Consider the following 8,514-nt stretch of genomic DNA (forward strand, 5'->3'; position numbering starts at 1 on the left):
TCATGGTGAAAAGTCATTAACAACTATGTGTATTTTGGAGATATATTTGGATAAGAATGATCGTTTGAGTCATCACGTGAATATACTAATTAAACCCAAGGACAGAAAGAATGTTTTGAAAACCTTAGTTTCTGGATAATGTTGTTGAGATGTTAACTTTACGGGAGGCCTGCGGGAGCCGTGGCCCGAAAGTTATTGAAATGTTTGACTTCTTGGGAGGCTTGCGAGCCGGGGCCCGGAAGTTAATGAGATGTTTGACTTTACGGGAGGCCTGCGGGAGCCGTGGCCCGAAAGTTATTGAAATGTTTGACTTCATGGGAGGCTTGCGAGCCGAGGCCCGGAAGTTATTGAGACGTTTGACTTTGCGGGAGGCTTATCAGCCGGGGCCCCAAAGTTATTGAGATGTTGACCTGCGGGAGGCATGAGTGCCGCGGCCCGAGGTGCTTGAAAATATTTCAAGTATGCCTTACACTTATCCAGGGGGAAACTAAGTAAAATTTTACTAACTATGGAAATCTAGTTACTCCGTAACTAGATTGAAGAATAAAATGTCACGAGTTCTGAACAGTATAGTGTGTGTGTTGTTGAACTCACTAATTTTAGTTAAATTATGAAATTCTCAGAAATGAAAGTGTTATATGCTGATATCACTCATATACTATGCTATACTTTCTTTTGTTGATAATCTGATTGCAGGTAGATTGCAACTGATAGGTAAAGTTTACAGTTTCTGAGTATTATGTTGTTTTTGAAACGGTAAAGTTTACAGTTTCTGAGTATTATGTTGTTTTTGAAACCTTTGTTTTTACAGTTTCTGAGTATTATGTTGTTTTTGAAACCTTTGTTTACTTTCGAGTGACAATGGATTTCCTTACTTAGCCGTCGTGCTAACTACACTTCACTGTGTCCGTTATCAGATGGAATCTAGTGTGGGCTCATGCAGCNCTTAGCCGTCGTGCTAACTACACTTCATTGTGTCCGTTATCAGATGGAATCTAGTGTGGGCTCATGCAGCCCAGCGGACTCCGATCCATCGGAGTTTGAGTTCCCCGTTCTAGATTACGATGATTACATGTAGTTTTTGTCTGATGATGACCCGTACGCCCCCGGCTACGCTCCAGATCCTCTAGTGCTGACTTGTACTCCCGACCCTGTGCCCACTTCTGTCTCACCGGCGGTACTGGTTTGGTCACCAGTCCCTGTTGAACCGTCGTGCCCTCTAGACATTATTCAGGCTATCTATGGGTTCTACCCCATAGAGGTTTTACCCGATAGTGATCCTCTCGAGTTTGTTGTTCGCTATCCTTACCCGTGGGACTCGAGTCCCCTGGAGTATCATGACGAGTGGATGATGTATATTAATACCTGCAACTTTCTAGACCACATCACCTGGTTCGAGGGTGAGTGGCATCTAGTTTGGGGCACCTACACTGGCCCGGTGTACCACTCGTTAGACTAGGTAGTGTCTAGGGTGGGGAGTCAAGTCTGATCTCTTTTTGTGTATATATATCTTTTGTAGCCATGCTAGTGCTAAGATGACTAGTGAGGTCGGGGCTAATTCAAACTCTCTTGGTGGGATGTAACTAAACTTCGGTACTTGTTAGTGGCTAGTTTAGCTACTCTTTTGTTGATGCCATGAATATATATATCAAGTTATGATGGTCATGATGATATAGTACAGTTTCCTTGTCTTTAGCCTGTGCATCTAGAATGAATCCTATCTGTATGTGATTGGGTTTAGTCTAGGTGTAGCGGTAACTACTCCGATTGTTCGGTACAGCCGAGTAGGGGTGTTACAAGTTGGTATCAGAGCCAGGTTTCGAGTCAAAATTCATAAGTCAAACTTTTTCGAGTCAGCTCTAGTCTCGAGTTAACCAAGTTTCGAAGTCAGCTTAGGTTCGTTAAGACCAATCTAAGTTATTTTTTGTTTGGCGAGTACAAGTTCGGAGCAGAGCTGGAATGGAGGCCGGGTGGCATAAGAAGGGGGTATTCCACTTTTAATCTACAGAATCTCACGGTTCTGGACGTTAAATAATATGATCAATATTTGTGTTTCCCTGCATGTGGTTGCTTAAGTTTTTGTGAGTGAGCTTGCTAGCGTAATGTGTTGATTATCATTATGCTGTGTTTGAAACCCTTTATTAGAGGATGTGAAAAGGGTGTATGTTAGGAAGGACTGTATAGGACTTGAGTAGGTGCTATACTAACTGCCTAACTAACTAATTCCGTAAGGACTTCTTTACCTCGAGTACTAACTTGGAATTATCGTCCAGCAAAGATGCCGCCAAGACGAAATGCGCCTGCGGGTAACGACGATAATATCTTTGCCATAGATCGTATGGCTCAGGCAATGGAGAGAATGGCTGAGTTTATGATAGCTCAGCAAGGTTAGAATCAAAACCAGGGACAGCCACGGGTGGATTATGCTAAGGCAATAGCCAGCCGACAGCCACCGTACTACGCAGGTGAAAAGGATCCGGTGATTTTGGAGGAGTGGATCCGAACGTTCGATAAATTGCTCAACGCAGTGAATTGTCCTGCGAATCAACGAGTATCCTCTGCAGTCTATTACCTGACGAAGGTCGCAGACAACTGGTGGGTGACAGTCGGACCTGATCTCTTGCAAGACCCAGCGTTTGGTTGGGAAGAATTCAAGCTGGAATTAAGGGAACAGTTCTACACCAAGCGCATTAAAGGGATCAAATGTCAGGAGTTTCTGCGATTGAAACAGAAGGGAGCAACTATCCAGGAATATTATGACCAATACGTTGAGCTGATGCGTTTTGCCCAAGAGATCGTACCTGATGAGGCAAGTAAGGCAAGGAGGTTCGTTCGGGGATTGGACTGGAGCATAAGGGGGATGATCGCACCTTTCATGTGCTCTACCTTGAAGGAGGCGTATGATAGAGCCTCGGATCATTATCAAGTATACCTGGACCAACAGGAAGTCTACGACCGAAGTCATGTAGACAGTCCCCAAAAGCCTCTACAGAGTGTGAATCAAGGAAGAAGATTCAATGGGAATGCCGGCTGGAATTCCGCAGGAGCAGAAGACAAGAGGACCAACTCCCAGTCTGTGAATTTGGGAAGGCCAGCGAACGCCACGCCTGGTTCCAACCACAAAGGAAAGCAGGTGATGGGAGAAAGCAGCGAAGAGAAACAAGGCAGGATTTACGTCGTCAATAGCGCTCAGGCTCAGGCTAGCGACGTCGTAACTGGTACTTTCCCCATAAACTCAGTACTTGGATTAGTTCTATTTGATACGGGGGCTACAAATTCATTTATATCCTCTGCGTTCGCTGATAAACTAAAGTTAAGGCCTACTGCTAAGTTAGATCTAAATGTCACAACGGCTTCGGGAGTAGTAGTATCCTGTAAGGATGGTTATGGCGACGTTGCTATAGAAATAGCGGGGTTTAACTGCCCCGGAAACCTGATTCGTTTTGAACTTGAAGGCATCGATGTCGTACTCGGGATGGATTGGTTGGATAGGTACAAAGCTCAGATCGTGTGTAATGAGCGGAAAATTGTGTAACACCCCAATTTTCAACTCTTACATTAATTACAAATCAATATTCATATGCTGCGGAAGCTTACATCTTATCAGCAGAAAACTGGGTGCTACCGCCACACCTAGAGTGAATTCTATCACTTCTTTGACAAACTCCATTCTAAGTGCACAGGCTAAACTTACAACATTAACAACAATCCCTGTCTACATCAAAGAGTAGACCCCAACCTGCACTTCCATCCTATTTAGAGCTCATCGGTTACAGGAGTCCACACTAAACTGCATCTGATAAGAACACATTGAAGTGCAGTTAGCGCGACGGCTAAGTAAGGATATCCGTTGTCACTTAAAAGTAGACAAAGGTTTGAAAACACGCATAAAAGAATTTTGGTAACTTGTACCCAATTGATGAGATTTCACCTGCAAATAAGTTAACAATAAAGACTTTGCATAAAAAAAGAGTTTAGTGAAGCAACATCCACCTGTCTCGTAAGACAAAATCATTTCTTTCTCAGCTTTAAAACTTCCTTAGTTTCATAAGGAAATTCTCATCACTTTTCACTTTTCAAAGAGAGATCACCCACAACCCTTGGGTATTTTCACTTTTCACCATCTCTTTTCCGTAGCTACAGCGTAACTACATTCATATTTCAAAATTCACTTGGTCCTAGATAGAAAGTGTGAAGCCTCTGGAGTATTCTTTCTCCAATTTTGACTGACCACTTGGATCGTTCAACTCGGGTTCAGTGGTCATCGCCCGGTCTAATACTGATCCCCTGGACTTATAGGAGCGTTAGAATGATTCCTAGCTAGCCTCACTAGGTTCATAAGAACGACTCCTACCCGAAAATAGAGTTACTATACTTAAGTGTGCACACCCCCGCAGGAGACCCTTTTCCTTCCGGGTGATATAGTACTCGGCGAATAGACTTCGCCCACAACAGTATGAACTGGTCATACAATAACATAACCACCATACGAGAAAGGCACTTTAAGCTCTTTATCCCGTAGGCTACAAGACAAGGTCCTTCACCACTTTTACTAGAACGAAGGGTTTGAAAACATTTTCCTTCCTTCAGTTTTCTTGCTCAAATCATTTCTTTTGGACATATTTCGCATTTGAGTCCAATATTTAAAATTGGCTACCTCATTAGCCCCTGAAGGATTTTCAAACACTTTCATCACCCGCAGGCTTTTCAAACATCATTTTCTCATCAATCAAGTGAGGTACACACTCACTAAAAAAATGGTATTTGCCTCAAAAATAAGGTTTTGACAACCTATATACCAAAATAGCGTACGTTTTTCAACGTAAGTTTTATAAACATTTTTACTTGCCCAAAGGCTTTTCAACATAGTTCCCAAAACCATTTTGGAAGAAAGCACCTCTGAACACAAGCTGGACACACATCGGATACTTATGTATTCTACTAACACTACATATATCCATTCTCAATACTATTATTATAATAGTACGAACCCATAGCCAATCATTTATGAATCAATCGATTCATAGCACCATTAATATTAACATCCTTAACCTTATTCCTTATCATGAATCTCAGTTCATCTTACAATCCAATCATCGTCGGTGATCCATAATCATGGTTCCACCATCAACTAATAATAGATAGTTGTCCTTGTCATTATCGCCATTGAGAACTTCCACCATGATCAACACCATTAGATCGTAACTTGAGGTAAAGTCATTACCTAACCATAATCCAAAGTCGTTCAACAACTATTTCCTCAAAATTCACCATATACAATCTTTATCTCAATATTTCCATATAACAATTTCCTTAATAAACATCGTAATATCATCACCACTCAAAATTCCTTTAAACCATAATATCTTTACCAAAGAGATATTTTAAATCCTCGAGTAAACACCAACAATCCCCAAATCAAAAGAATCACTTCCAAGTTCTTAAAATAATAACCAAAGAGAGAATTCCAACCTCTCTAAATAAATTATAAAGGAGTAATTCCAATCTTTCAACATAACCAAATAAATTATAAAGGAGTAATTCCAATCTTTCAACATAACCACCAAATAGAGAGTATTGCCCATAACAAAGATCTCACAATAATCACAAAAGAGAGTATTGCCCATAACAAAGATCTCACAATAATCACAAAAGATAATCCTTCAAATAATTAGTCCCACCTTGATAATATAAAAGATAATCCTTCAAATAATTAGTCCCACCTTGATAATATATTAATTACCATTCCGTCTATTCATCCAGTCCTTGATAATATATTAATTACCATTCCGTCTATTCATCCAGTCATTGATAATATATTAATTACCATTCCGTCTATTCATCCAGTCATTAAACCTTAATAACTATTACCAGTCCTTAATCACTATAATTAGAGCTTAATCACTTCCTGAACTCCATTGTTAATCCATCATTAATTACTAAGTCCTTAATTAAGCTCTAATTACTATCTATGATCATTACAATCATCAGTAATATCCATCCTAACTTTATCACCATTTCATAACCCATGTATCAACATGTTATAACATCATCATCATTCTCATAACCTCTTAGGTTCATTACAACCCCATCATCTAAACATCAATAATAATAATCAAAGCTTATACAATTTGATCTTACTCTCGAACCTACTGGACTCCACTGGACGCGCAGTGGACGCGCGTCCAGGGCCGCGTCCAACACGTTCCGCCTATTCTGGACAGTAATTCAGCTTGGCGCAGTCCGAAAGATTGAGCCGGTAAAAATAGTTCCCGAACTCTTTTTCACTTGAAATTTTTATGGTAGAACCCCAACTCATAGTACTTGATGTCCATAAAAAGTTTTGGTCATTTTGGTTCGCAAATAAACACAGAAAATTCCATTTTTGCCCTTGGCAGTGTGCTGTCCGGAATTTTTCTCTCTCTGGACCAGTTTTGGAGACAAATTCGAAAACCATACTTATACTACTCCGATCTTTATGAAATTTTATAGGCAGGTTCTACACTTATTGAACTACATTATGAAATTTTATAGGCAGGTTCTACACTTATTGAACTACATATCTGAAGATTATAGGCAGGTTCTACACTTATTGAACTACATATCTGAAGAAAATCGAATCAAAATACCTTACCAAATTTTCCCAATAAATCTCGGAAGTTACTGCTAGAAATCTATCTTGATTTTTCAATATTTTCATAAGTAAGCCTATATGGACATAATCATAACATATACAAGCATATACATCCATATATTTCAACCAAACAATCAATTATCCAATTTCAAGTGACTAAACCAACTTAAGGGATTCCTTACCTCGACCGGGTTTCTAATCCTCGTAGAAGACTTTTGGAGTTGATTCCTCCAATTTCACCTTAAAATCCTAGGATCAAAATCAACACCATAACACAATATTTTAAGAAACTAAGTTTAGATTCAAGATCTAGGAAGGGATATAAAGCTTTTTACCGAATAAAATCGAAGTCTTACCGAACAAAATTGACACTTGAGAAGGATTTTGGCTATGGAAATTGATGGAAGAAAATGGTGAAGAAGATGAAAGGATCACCCTCTCTCTCTCTCTCTTTTCTCACGAAATGGGAATGGGAAATGAAGACATGAAATTTCTTCATTCTTATCTCAACATATAAATATCCCTTATAAGATAAGATTAAGGGAAAAATAATAAAATAATAAAATATCTCCAACCTTATCAGTTGGGGTCCAAACAGATAAAGTTTCGGTGGAAAATAATCCAGATAGAATAATTTCCGAAACTAAAAATTTATTCCAGACTAACCCTCAAAATTGGGCTAGGTTCGGTACACCGCGAAATTTAGCGATGTACGATCAAAATAAATTTTCGCTGCTATGAGCTGATTTAATTAAATAGGAAATTCAAGAATAATAGTATCGTGTCTAATAATTCATTTCCTAGGACAAACGGGTCCGAACACCAGCTCCTAAAATTTTTACGGTTCGTGACCGGTACGTAGGTTCGCAGCTTAATAACAAGTATACTCACTTATAAAAATTCTTTTGAAATATCTGAAGATCATAACTTAGGAATGTCAACGCCTTAGGATAATGTTAATAAAATACGGGGTATTACAAATTGTCCTGCAAGGACCAAAGGGAAGGAGAATATCCTACCGAGGAATTGACAAGCAACCCGAATCAAGGTTGTTGACGATGCAGAAGTTAAAGAAGTACGTTCGCCAGGGATGTGAAGCGTACCTCTGCTTAGTGCAAGACACCGAAGTAGAAGAACTCGAGATGGACCGAATTCCAATTGTACGAGATTTTCCTGACGTATTCCCCGACGATCTCACTGAGATGCCACCAGAAAGGGAAGTGGAATTCACCATCGATCTTGTACTAGGAACCTCACCAATCTCAAAAGCGCCTTATCGGAGGGCACCCAAAGAGATGGAGGAGCTGAAGGCACAATTGGCAGAGCTGTTGAAAAAGGGATTCATTAGACCAAGCGTTTCGCCTTGGGGCGCACCAGTGTTGTTCGTAAAGAAGAAGGATGGGAGTCTTAGACTGTTCATTGACTATAGGGAACTCAATCGAGTCACAGTAAAGAACAGGTACCCGTTGCCCAGGATCGATGATCTATTCGATCAGTTGAAAGGGGCAGGCGTATTCTCGAAGATTGACCTACGGTTAGGGTATCACCAAGTGCGAGTAGCGAAAGAGGATGTGCCTAAAACGGCGTTTCGAACGAGATACGGACACTACGAGTTCACAGTCATGCCATTCGGAGTGACTAACGCCCCAGGAACCTTTATGGATTTGATGAACCGAATTTTCCTTCCGTACCTGGATAAATTCGTTGTCGCTTTCATAGATGACATCTTGGTCTACTCTAAGACACCGGAGGAACACGAGGAACATCTCAGGACAGTGTTACAGACACTGAGGGAAAAGAAACTTTTCGCAAAGCTTTCAAAATGCGAATTCTGGAAGAGAGAAGTCGCATTTCTTGGTCACGTAATCACCAAGGAAGGA

Source organism: Ipomoea triloba, chromosome 4 (assembly GCF_003576645.1).
Source record: "Ipomoea triloba cultivar NCNSP0323 chromosome 4, ASM357664v1".
NCBI lineage: Eukaryota > Viridiplantae > Streptophyta > Magnoliopsida > Solanales > Convolvulaceae > Ipomoea > Ipomoea triloba.